The following is an 11,806-nucleotide window of genomic DNA, read 5'->3' as shown; positions in this document are numbered from 1 at the left end:
ATGCCCTGCAGCCTGAGCTCATTCCTTTTTCTGTTTTTCCTTTTTGCTCACTATCTCTGGAAACCATCTCTTCCTGGTAGATGTACTCTTCCATTTCTTCAGCTGCATTGTCTTGTATTTAGATGGTAAGTGTCTGTACACCAGGTATATTTGATATGGTCTTTGTCGTCTTGTGATTCATGTGCAGACCTATCTTCCTGCTTGCCTCATGGAGCCCAGAGACTATATCTTGAAGCTTGCTTGCAGTCTTTGGTAACAGGACAATATTATTAGTAAATCACAGATTGTTCACCATTTTCTGTTAATGTTTAGACACTTGTCTGACCAGTCAAGCTCTTTGAAGACTTCTAATACAGCCATAAACCAATATAATGTTGCCCTTCTGTACTTTTCTTTCAATCTGGAATGACTTTGAGCAGCACTTCCACATCCATGTAAGAGTTATTAAGCAACTTAATGTAAGCAGTAGGCACACCTTGCCTCTGCCATGGTTGGAGCACTATTGAAGGCTTTCTCGTAGTCAAGGAAGGTGTGGTATAAAAGGGCCAATTTGTATTTTCAGTTCTTTTATTCTACCCACGCTGAGCTCATGTTCCATGAGAGAATAGCTCAGCTCATTCTCTTGACTAGTTTGCACCCAGTTGTGCAATGTGTCGGTCAGTAATGACCTTGACAGCTTATATGCACATGACAGTAGATTTAATGGATGATGGTTCATAAAATCGACTTTGTCATCTGTTTTGTAAAGCAACGCATTGGTTGCCACTCTCCGCATTGCAAGGACATCATTGCTCTTCTGACATTTAGTGAACAATTTGACCAGTTTTGGTACTACTTTTCAGCAGTCAACATTTCAACTATGATTCAATGTAGTCCAGGGGATTTGCCCTTTTCTATGGAGTCAAGCATAGCCCTGACTTTTTCTAGTTGAACATCTGGCACATCACCAAGTTTTTCCATCAGTGGTGTTCAAGAAGAGGACTGAAATTGTTGAGGTGGTTGTCTCCTCTTCTAAACAGATAGTAATAAAACTGCTTCAGTATTTTATCAGGATCATGTACCAATCCATCATCTTCAGTTTTTATGCAGGCCACTTGATATTTACCCAGAACCAGTGTCTTTCATGACCTTTTTAGTCTCCAGGGCTTACTGTTCATCATTCGCAACACTCCTTGTCACCTACTCATCCCTCTGAGGCAATACATAGGATTTGGTGAGGAGGCTAAGGGCCTATCTACACTTAAAATGCTGCAGCATGCAGCTGCACTACTGTAGTGCTTCAGTGAAGAGACTACTTACACCAACAGGAGGGTTTCTGCCATCGGAGTAGGTACTCCACCTCCCTGAGAGGTGGCAGGTAGGTCAACGGGAGAATTCTCCCATCAACATTGTGCTGGCTACACCAGGGTTAGTTCAGTTTAACTGCATTGTTCAAGGGTTTGGATTTATCATACTCCTGAGTGACATAGTTATACCAACCTAATTTCCTAGTGTAGACCAGGCCTGAGTCTCAAAAATTTATTTTATTTTGTTATGTTTGTGGGAAGTAGATGTATTAATATAATGAAAGGCTGTTCTCATAATTCCAGTCCCCTGAAACTATGAAGTACTGCAAATCTCACAAGAGGGACTGAACTCAAAAGATTTCCAAAATATAGGCATTCACATGAACATCTGAAATTTTGTATATCTATGTAAACATCACATTTTAACTGTAACTTCAGCTTTGAATTTCCTGTACATTGCTGGGTTCTGTTATTCCATAAATGTTACTGAAACAGTATTTTTTCTTTTAAAATTACTCTACCTACCAAGCATATTTGTTTTCTATTAATTTATTCATGTAACAATGAACTGACAACACATACAAAAGATGATGGTTTTAAACAGATTAATACCTTCAGACACAATAATAAATAGGCTTGGAAGGATTAGATTTTTATCAGTAAATCTCAGTAAACATCAACTTCACTGTACACTCACCAAGAAAAAATATTTTCATTGATAATCATCTAAATCTACAGATAAGCAAAATAAGAAAAATACGGCTTGAGAATCCTGAGAGTCAAAATCCAGTGATTTAGTCTTTGGAATAAGACTTGTTACAAATGGACTAAAGAATGAATAGTGAAAACAGGTATGATTTAAGGATATTTACTTTGTATATTTTGACATGTGATGTTGATAATTTTTGTTAACAGTTTATGAAGGCTTCACATTTTGAATCTCAATTTCTCCTGTTGTTAAATAATTGTTTGACCTCTCCATTATTTCCTGCAACTTTGAACATTTAATTATAAAAATATTTTAAAAATTAAAACCTGTAATTTTGCACTACTGTGAAAAATTAACAATTTGTTTTAAAAAAATGCTTAAATAATCAATATTACTGATCCAAATTATAAAAAAATAATTAAATGCAAATTTTGCTTTCCTTCTACTGCAGAATATTATCAGTAGGTTTGGCATGGGCGATGCTGGCCAGAAGCAGGGCATGGGACCCAGAGCCGCAGCCAGGAGCCAAGGCTTCAGCCAGAGGGGTAGGGCTGGAGTGGAGATGGGGCAGAGCAGGTCTGGGTGATGCTTCCTATCTGCTCCTTTGGGGGCTGACCCAGGGCCCACCACACCCCGCATCCCTCCTTGAAGGTTCCTCCACACCCTCGTAGGAGGGCGCGCACCAGTTTGGGGACCTCTGCTTTAAGGTATTGGCAAAGGCTTGTTCATTCTGCATCTGTGATTTCAGTACCCCTACCCACCACCAGCGGATGCCACCAAGCATGAAGCCATTGCTGTCAGATCTGATAAGATCATCCATCAGATGTCCATTCAGATGCTGCAGTCCTGTTTGGAATCTCCGGTTGCTATTGTAATATAAATAGTAAATAAAAGCAAGGTCAACTCTCACAATTTTATAGCCAAGTCCATGATTTTTGGTGGTTTTCTTAAAATACCAGGTCCTGGAGTCCTGCTATTACCTGAGAATTAACGCTTTCATTTAAAAAAAAAGTGGAGAAAATCTTGAAAATGTGAACCATAAAGGCCCAAACACAACAGTAAGTGGGGACCCCATCAACAACCCATGAATGACATGGTCACTCATGACATCAGGAGAAGAACACCCCAGACCTGCGCAGCAAAGAGGAGGGGAACCTGGAGGATGCAGATCCTGTGGACAGCAAGGAGCTCCAGATTGAGACCCAGCTAACTTGGCCAAATCCAGGGAGAGAACCCACTGGGCATGCATAGATTCAGGGAAGAGGTAGAAACTGTTGGCAAAGGGAATTTGGCTTGGATGAGCTCACAGAACTAGCCAGCTGCTACAACTCTTGACTGCTTGTAGAACGTTTGGTTTGGTTTGGCCTGGACATCATTTTTGTCCTCTGTCACAACTTCACTGAAATTTTCAAGCAAATCATTGCCCACGTATTTCTAGGAAGAGAAGCCCTTTTCTCTTGCTGAGGTAAGATGCTTTCCTACAACACTCTGCAATAAGGTCCGGGGGGCGGGGAACTATCGCTGTGAAGATGTCAATAGCATATGGGCCTGAGCAACCTCAGACCATCTCAGGCAGCCACCTTCACTGGATCTTTGGCACCTTCACGAGCAGTATATCCACTAAGATCACCACTGACTAAATTTAGCAGTGTTTATTACATTATCCCAACACTTACCTGGGACCCCAACAATGCTCCCCCTTCTCCTCAAAGCTACAGGATTTGAAAAGTATCCCCATATATTCACTATGGTATGTGCTATTGTATGGCCCCGAAGCAATATACTGCTATATGCTAGGTGAAATATTGTTATGGGATTGAGATTGATAGATGTGAACAGAGCCTTCCATCAACATAAAGCATAAGCCCCACCTTAGACAAAAGAGGTGTGTGAACCTGCCTGTGATGGGGCATGGCTGACATACCTACACTTCTTCCATGAACACAGACTGCTCTGAAACCTTCCTGCTTGTAAACACCAGTCTGTATTTTATTTAGTATCTCAATCCCTCCCACTATACACATCAGTGCATCCATACCCTTGCACTGTTTTCCAGATTTCTGGCCTCATCTCCAAGAGGAGGGGGGGGGTACAATGGGCTAGTTCTGGCTCCACCCTCTCAAGCACTTCCTTTCCGTGCTCCTTTTAAACCACTTGCCTGTTAAATTTAGTGGGCTGATTCACTCATTAACTTCCTAACTCAGTCTGACCTTGTAATAAGACACACCCCTGACCAATTAGATGTGAGGGCAGGAGGAGGCAGAACATGAAACTGAGAGCAGACAGAAAGACTGAGGAGTGGTGTGATGGTATGCAGAATCCCTGGGGTACCACCTGGTAGCTATGATATCACTGAGTCCTTTGTCTAACCAGCTTGGGCTAAGTCACACAGGCCACAAACCCCTGGCAGGTTTTGCACTTACACAGCCCTCCACAGTCAGGGACCACACCCATCTTAGTTCAGTGTATGCTTTCCAGCCACTCATGAACCAACCATAGAGAAACTCCAGCTGGCTCCCCAGCCCAGGACCCTGGGACCACACCAGCTACCCTGGTCAAAAAACCTGACCAGTGGAGATTATTATCTAGTCTGCCCTTCCCACAAAGTGGAAGGAATATGCACCAGCTTTTGTTACTGAGCACTTTGCCTGAACACTTCACTCAAAGTCACACTGGTTAAGAAAAAAAATTAAACAAGTTTATTAACTACAGAAAAATAGATTTTAAGTGGCAAATGTAAAGAGATCAAAAGTAGTTATCAAATGAAATAAACATAAGATTACAGTCTAAATTCTACACACTGCCAATATTTGAATTAGCAACGTGTCTCTCATCCTGGTTAGCTGGTACAAGCAATTGCTTAAACACAGGCTAGGTAACCTTCCCTGCCTAGGACTCCCTTCCCCCATTTCAAAGTCTTTTTGTCTTCCAGATAACCCTTCAGGTGTTCAGTTGAAGGGAGTGGAGCCAAGTGATGATGTCATGCTCCTCCTTTTATAGTCTGTTTCAGTTTGCTAGAACAGTCCATGCGTGAGACGTGGCAGCTGCTTCCCATTGGTCAGGCAACCCCATTGCAAACCTGCATCTTACAGTGAAGCCTCACTGTAAGCAATCTCTGGTAGTGGAATCTTCCCTTGACGAGCCATTAGCAGGTCCGACCACTTCATTGTTGTACCTGAAAAACTGGTTTAGGTGGTTCCCACCTCACAGCATGTCCTAGTAGCATTTACAACAATATTTTATAACTTTACCTACATACAATCCAACAGGATATTAATGTTTAGCAGATCAAGACTTTTAAAATAATACCAAGCAAGGCATGCTTTGTACGTAACATATCATAATTACATGACATTGGTGAATATGGAGTTTCTGGGGTGTTGTTCTCAGACACAGAGTGTCACAGGTGGTCTACACTGATAAGTTAGGTTGACCCAGCTATGTCACTCAGGGATGTAAAAAATTCATATCGCCTGAGCAACGTATTTAGGATGACCTAACCCCCAGTATAGATCAATGGAAGAATTCTTTCATCAACCTAGCTACCAGCTCAAGAGCTGGATTAAATACAGCAATGGGAGAACCCCTCCCATCACTGCAGTGAGTCTCTACAATGAAGTGCTACAGTGGTGCGGCCACAACTGTGCTACGGTAGTGTTTTAAGTGTAGACATAGCTGTGTGTGTGTGTGTGAGAGAGAGAGAGAGAGAGAGAAGAGTAATTGAAAGCATCGTGGCTGACCCTGGAAGAAACCTGGATGGTTGTTTTTGCATTAGGAGTGTAGGCTGAAAAAAGTGCTCTTGGTTTTGCGTGCACAAAAAAGCTGTTTCCTGCTATTTGATTCCTTCCGTGTTCAGAGACACAGGACTTTGAATATTTTTTGTAACTAAACAAAACTGCATCAAAGAAAATATCAGATTCTATCAATTTCTACTTCCTACTCGAACATCCCCAGGGCCCTGAACTTTGACTAGCCACTTAGGTCAAAAGGGGCAACAATATAGTAATTCTAAATTTCTGTCTTTTAACAATGTTACTGTAATTAAAACTTAGCTCTGCAATAACATCTGACTAAAATATTTGTCAGCTAAAACAGCTTTGGGAAATCTGTCCTTTGCCTTGCCAGGAATCCATCCTTCATTCACTGTAAGATGCGCTAAGTGTGTATCTAAGATTGTAGAAAAATTGTATGGTATTATATTGTATTATATGAGAAATAGTGTGTGATAATGTTCTGAAAGATTGCATAATAATATATATCCAAAGAGGTTCTGTGTATAAGAGGGAGAGAGAGAAATCCTCAGTTAATGGAATAAAATTGTTAATTGCCTTATCTATGATGAAGTGAAGAAGTCATGGAAAGCTTGTTCATTAAAGTGTTCACACTTTGATAGAAACCATAATCCAGATTTTGCTCAATGGCAAACTGTTTTTAGTGTGGCAAAATATTAGGTTTGTGGTGATAACTTTTCCTTTTATTTATTAATATAAGATTTAAAAGGCAACAAAGCCATTGTGCAAAGGAAATCATCAGATTTCATAAGAAAGATGGATGATTTCTAGGTACACAACAGTTAGAGGAGCAAAAGTAATACAAATGAAGACACTGAACCACTGATCAGAAGACACTGATTTCAATGACACTGGTTTTACTCCAGAGTGATTCCATTGACTTCAGCTAATCATGATTCAGACTGGTGTAAATCAGAATCAGAATTTCTTTCTCCTCCTCTTATCTCAATGGCTTTTTCCATGCTGTCCATGATGCATGTAATCTCTCTGGTACTTAGACAGTGTCCATTGCTATAGCAACTGAGTACATCACAAACATTATACCCCTGTAAGGAAACGAAAGCAGTTTGAAACAGCAGTATATCAGTGTGTGCACTAAGGAACTTTTAGTGCAGTGGTTCTCAAACTTTTTGCCTTGGTGATCCCTTTCACACAGCAAGCCTCGGAATTGCCCCAACCCCTGTGGGCTCCCCACTCCCCCTTTGCCCCAAACCCCTGAACTGTGCCTTCTTCACCACTGATTGCTGCGCTGTGCCTTTGTCGTGCCTAACCCCTGTGGAAACTGACCTGCATGCATGGAGCAGCTGGTATTGCTGCTCCCTCCCTCTTCGAATGCTACTCCTCCATGCACCCTATGGGGCTGTAAGGGGGGGAAGCAACCCTGCATGCAGGTCACTTTCTCCACCTGGGCTGCATAAAGGAAGGGCAGAGAGCACAGAGAGCAGCAGCTCCTGATGCTCGCCTCACAGCACAGCACAGGTGGGGAAAGTGACCTGGATGCAGGGAACCCTAGCATTGCTCCTTGGTCCCCCCCATCTCAGCCCCCCAGGGCGGTGTGGAGGAACATCGTGGGGCAGTGAACAGTATCTGTGTGTCACCACTTGCCTACCCCCAAGTTCCTCCATCAGGGTTGGGGCTCACAGCCTTGTGCCTGGACAGGACAGGGACTGACAGCCCTACATCTGGCCAGGACTCACAGCTTGGGACCCCCACATAACCATGTCCTGATCCTCTGAGGGGTTTCAACCCCCAGTTTGAGAGCAAATATTTTAGTTTACAGCAGCAGGATCCACCCAGAAAGCTGGTGTTCCGCACACTGGAGCACTGTAAATTTACACCCTAGCATGCTGCACATTATATAATAAATGTCACATTACACAAAGGGCCCGATCTTCTGCTGGTGTAAATTAGCATAGTTCTATTGAAGTAAATGGAGCTATAACTACTTATACCAGCTGATCTGGCTCAAAATATATAAAAATATATCACTGTTAATAGATCACTAATATATGGCACCATTCTTCCTGAATAGTTCCAAAGTCCTCTATAAAATTACAATATATATAAAGTACCGTACACATAGAATCACAGAAATACAGACACTCACACACACCTTTGCATGAGAATACCATATACTGTATGGCCTAAAATAATTTGTTAACATTAATTATGTCTTTCTTTAGTTTTGGAGTTTTAATTATGGATTTTTATTCATTGGATTTTTTTTTCTCAGAGGCAGAAAAGTTTGAAATTATTGTTACAGCTGTTTCTGTGTGGCTTAATAAACAAAGGGGACAACTGATACAAAGATAAACAGAGATAAAACATTCTGTTCTATTACTAAAAATAACCTGGGGCCCCTGAGCTGCTGAAGAAGCGACACATTGGGTGGTTTATATGTGAGAGTCAGGGATTCTGGAACAATTTTTATGGTGGGGCTGCTGAGAGTCATTGAACCAAACTGTAAACCCTATATATAATGGAAACCACTTACTTACCCCTAGTTGCAGCTCATATGGTGGGAGTCTGAGGAAGTCAGGCCTGCCGACAGGAATTCCAGGCCCCAGGGCAGAACAATCCTGTCCCACCTCTTCCACCCTCGGCCATGCCCACAGTCCGCCCCAGAACCCCTCCCCCCACTCCACTCCAGGCCCTGCTCCCTCCGCACTTGCCACTGTGTCCCTCCCTGCCCCATTGCTCCATCCTCCTCCTCTTTTCTATACTCCCTCTTCCCCCAGGTGGCAAGCAAAAGCTGTGGAGGGGTTGATTGGAGAGGGGGGAGGAGGAACGCTGTGAGCAGTAGAAGGGTACAGTGGGGGAGGAGAGGAGGGACACATGCAGCAAGTGACACTGGTGGTTGGGAGCTGAGCGAGGAGGAGGGACGCAGCAGCAGTAGGGAGGTCAAGTAGGGAACGGGGATGTGGAAGAGAGGAGGGGGACCAAGTGGGGAGGTGGTCTGGGTGGGAGGGACTCAGCAGCTCAGCAAGTGGCGATGGGTTGGGGGCAGGGCCTGGGGCAGAGCGAGGTGGACTGTGCATGGGGGCCACAGATGGAAGAGGCAGGACAGGGAGCTAGCCTCCCCTTAGGGGAAGCTTTTACCCACTGCCCATGGCCCAGGCCCTTTTAAAACTGCTGAGCTGCTGGGCAATTGCCCCCTTTGCCCCCCACCCCCACCCATTGGTGGGCCTGGAGGAGGGTGTCACCACATGGCTTCTCAGCACTCTGATCCTTCACTTGTAATGAGGAGATCTTTCTATGCAGAACTCACTGAAGGATCAGGACCTAATTTAATTTACATGTTAATACATAGTCAAGAAAGTTTGTTTCTAGTTCCAAAGTCAGAGATATATGTTTTCTGTCTTAGCTACAATAGCTTTCTTTACTGTTTTGGGGAAGTTAATTTAATTTTGTTCTTTCACTCCAAAGGGTATGATTATATCTTTTAGCGGGACTTATTTTGAAGTTACAGAACTAAAATCACCAAGATGAGCAACCGACTCAAATAAAGATTGCACACTATGGGTCAAATTCCGTACTGATATAACTCCATTGACTTTAGTGGAGAATTTGCCCCTATGATTACAAAAGCAGTTACACGGAGGAAAAAGCCCTACCTTCATATAGCATCATATTAGAAGGAATGTTGTGTTTTCAGCCAAAAGGCATTTTCAAACCTTGGAAAGTTTAAAATTGTATAAATAATATATTCAATTACCTCAATTTTATCTATAGCATTACGAGACTAAGGTCCCAATCCAACTGCCTATTTGGCCTGAGTAGTCCCATTGACTATTCACGTGCAAAAAGTTAAGAAGCTGTGTAAATCTTTGCAGATTCAAGGCCAGATTGAGTTACTGGGATAACTCACCCAAACCTAACATCTACTTACTTCCATACGGATACAGAGGCAGACTTTTATAATGGTCTCTTGGTGTATTGTACCTCATACAATAGTCATTTTTGCTAAAAGTAATTGATCATGACGCACTGCCATTGTCATATCACCTGAAACTTTTGTTACCACATTTTTCTTCAGTCCAGTTTTCCTTTTTGCTAGAGCCCCTTAGCCACAGTGACCTTGAGCCAATAATTACATTGTTTGCTACAAAGTAAATTGAACCTTATAAAAACTGAATGCAATATTGGGTCCCAGGTGTTTAAATTGTGCAGTCTGTTCTGCAGCTAGAAGGCACACTGCCAGTGCTACTGATCTGTTATACTCTGTCTTAATTTCTTCTACGCTTAGCATTTTTGCTCTTGAATCTTCTATGTCCCGAACACTGGAACAAGTGGATAAATGACACAGCTAAAATATAAATGAGTTTACTAGCTGTGAGTTTTCAGGTTTTATTGCTTCTTAGTATTGCTGTTTAAAAATACATGCCATAACAGCATTTTTTAAAAACTTTCATGCCTGAAATTGGAACAGAAGAAATGGAGGAAATAAATTAAAGGGACTGATACAAATTTGCCATTAGAGGGTTCACTGCTAGTCACAAAGAATACTAATATTTCCAGCCAATCATCTACCAAAACATCCAGATTTTAGAAGGCAAAAGGTAAGAACAGAAAACATATTATTTGATGGCCAACATCTATTTGGATGCTAGAAAAACTGCGTAGGTTTATGTTAATAAATGCTGCTGGCAGCATTGTTCTAGATTATGGGGTTATGTTTTTCAGGCCTTTGTAGTTAAATAATTGCTATTGTTTTGATTGCTTTTATTTTTTTTTTTTATTAGCTTGGATTGCTTTATATCTTTTCTTTTTCTGATACTATTTCCACAGCACCCGTAGTGCTTTCGATCACCAGTCTCTCTTTCAAGGGAGTTTTCTTTTCATAAATAGGTGGCACTGTGTCCTTACACAGTTCTTGGACACTGAATATGGTCCAAACTTACCCTTTCCTGGAGTTTGCCTGAGAAATGATCAAAATGTTGATTCTTTTCACAATACACTGCAATGGTTATCCAGTTAGCTGCCCCAGTATCTTCTGAACAAGAAGCTCCTTTAAATTGAATTAGTGCTATAACCATGCTTATACTATAAGAAAAAGAGAGTTTGTTCCCAAATATTTCAAGTTATGTTTTGAAGCTTTAAATTTAACATTAACAACAAATGGTACAGCTTTTGTAATAAGAATCTTTTTAAAATGGATGTTTAGTACTTGGAACATAATTCTCAGCTTTGAGGCAGAAATCAAAGACAACACTCCAAATAAATTACCAATCAGAATAATATGGGATATCTGTAATTTATATAGCTCATCCAGCAAATTGCAGTTTGCATCAATATTTAAAAAGTTAAAGCATTGGATTTTTATTATGTCAGTGATACAATTCAGTTTTATTTCATCTTCATCATTTAAAACAAGAAAAACAAGATTTTGGTTTCTGTTGTGAAACCATTAGATAATAAAGCTAATAATATCTTCTTATGATTACATGCAGCCAGAACAAAGACAGTAAGTCACAGGGTGTGTGTGCCTGCACCCATTTTGCTCACTGGAATGTGCTGAAAATTCCTATAGGGTAAAGAATTTCACGTGCATAGAACCTGAGTTGTGACTAATCAAGTCACACATCCCAACACAGCCAGGCCCCAGGGCTACAGCACAGATTAAGGTTTTCAGTCTAAAATCGGCAGCTGGGATGGGATCCTAATGGCCACCCACCTTCCTTAAAAGTGACATCACACTTGAAACCAGCAAGTCAGCAAGACCTGGGGTGACATCCTGGCCCCATGGATATCAAGGGCAAAACTCCCATTGCCTTCCATGGGGCCCGGATTTCCCCTCTACTCTTTGCGGGACGGTAGACTGGAGCCTCATCCCGTCGGGAACCAGCCCATTACCGACAGAGGAGCCATCCGAGGAACTCTGGTCAGGGTTGGATTAAGAACATCCGCCTCCCTCTCAAGATGGGTATGAGAACAGCCCGCGTCTACCCAACCTCCCGTCCGAGCGAGGAACGGTGCCAGCATTTGCCCTGTCTCCTGCGTCCTTCCACAACCCTGGCGGT

The 11,806-nt window shown here is 42.1% G+C and overlaps 1 long non-coding RNA gene across 1 annotated transcript; it reads right to left on the bottom strand.

The window, feature by feature from the left end:
* Positions 1-6,501: 6,501 nt before the first annotated feature.
* LOC137142056 (uncharacterized) lies at positions 6,502-9,432 on the bottom strand. The gene is made up of 2 exons (XR_010916842.1): positions 9,401-9,432; positions 6,502-6,832 (listed from the first exon to the last, which is right to left on the bottom strand). It is a non-coding gene; the product is annotated as an uncharacterized lncRNA (long non-coding RNA).
* Between the last annotated feature and the right edge of the window lie 2,374 nt (positions 9,433-11,806).

Source organism: Emydura macquarii, unplaced genomic scaffold (assembly GCF_026122565.2).
Source record: "Emydura macquarii macquarii isolate MOO-44397 ecotype Brisbane River unplaced genomic scaffold, CSIRO-AGI_Emac_v2 contig_3128, whole genome shotgun sequence".
Lineage (NCBI taxonomy): Eukaryota > Metazoa > Chordata > Testudines > Chelidae > Emydura > Emydura macquarii.
This window is presented reverse-complemented; position numbering and strand designations above follow the sequence as displayed.